Here is a 1,111-nt window from a genome sequence, read left to right as displayed (position 1 = left end):
ATAATTTAAAATCAAGATAATGCTATTCATTGCCAACTCATAATGGCATTAACAATCTAATATACATGTGTTGTCTAAACATATGTATTAATAATTTACATTGGGTCTGTCTATACACAACAAAAGAGTACTCAACTTCCAGAGGAGAGACTCGAACGAATGTACAACTGTTGAATGCCAAGACACCTACTAAGGGTCGAATATACGAAGACACCTCGACCTAGTTACCAGCTGCCTCATGATCTGAAAATATGAAATTGAAAACAGTGAGTATAAACCTAGTGAGTGAACAAGGAAGGGAACAAGCAACAATAACGAAAAATTTGAAAATCATGATGCATTTATTTCAAAACAATGCAATTTAGTTTCATTCTTAGTAAAACCCCTCATTAGACCCTTAAAATAGTTATTCACTTGATAATGATGAATCCATACGTAACAAAGAATTTGAAGAATGAGAGCTTCAGTAATACACAAACAAGTTCAATGAAACGACGGGTCCTCACTGCAGTGGAAAAGCATTCTCGTTGCAACGACACTTGACTTAAATTATCAACTAGCCGAGGGTTTCTTACCCAAACCTCCTCATTTTAAACTTAATTCATTTATTCCTTAATGTTGGAAGTCCATGCTCAACTATGGTACCAAAGAAATGAAAAATAAGATAGCAACCAAACCAAATGAAGAGCAAAACAGAAAGTTTTTTGCTGCAGCGAGATTCAATCTCGCTTCAGCAAAATTTTGGTCACAAAACAGAAAGTTTCTCGCTGCAACGAGAATGAATCTCGCTACAACGAGGAGCTACAGTAACTTTCTCGCTTCAGCGAGATTCCTACCAAGACCACCCCTCCAAACTCGGGAGTTTCTCGCTGCAGAGAGAAACAGGGCACCAGCAAAAATTCCTCATTCCCTTAAGCAAAGGCCACCCTGTTCACATGACCAACACAACATGAAAGTAATATAATTTTCCAAAGTTTAACATGTTAAATTTCACTTGCATTTCAACCATATACATATTCATGAACTTTCTATAACACACATATCTATACATGTGTGTGTATATATATATATATATATATATATATATATATATATATATATATATATATAT

At 34.7% G+C, this 1,111-nt stretch overlaps 1 long non-coding RNA gene across 1 annotated transcript in view; it reads right to left on the bottom strand.

Moving 5' to 3' along the window:
- LOC18609399 overlaps positions 1 to 1,111 on the bottom strand; it is a 9,842-nt gene continuing 8,731 nt past the window's right edge. Inside the window, exon 2 of the long non-coding RNA XR_001926472.1 lies at positions 1 to 243. This is a non-coding gene — a long non-coding RNA (uncharacterized LOC18609399). The remainder of the gene's footprint in view (positions 244 to 1,111) is intronic.

This window comes from Theobroma cacao, chromosome 2 (assembly GCF_000208745.1).
Source record: "Theobroma cacao cultivar B97-61/B2 chromosome 2, Criollo_cocoa_genome_V2, whole genome shotgun sequence".
Lineage (NCBI taxonomy): Eukaryota > Viridiplantae > Streptophyta > Magnoliopsida > Malvales > Malvaceae > Theobroma > Theobroma cacao.
Note: the sequence above shows the minus strand (reverse complement) of the source record. Positions and strands in the feature narration are given on the sequence as shown.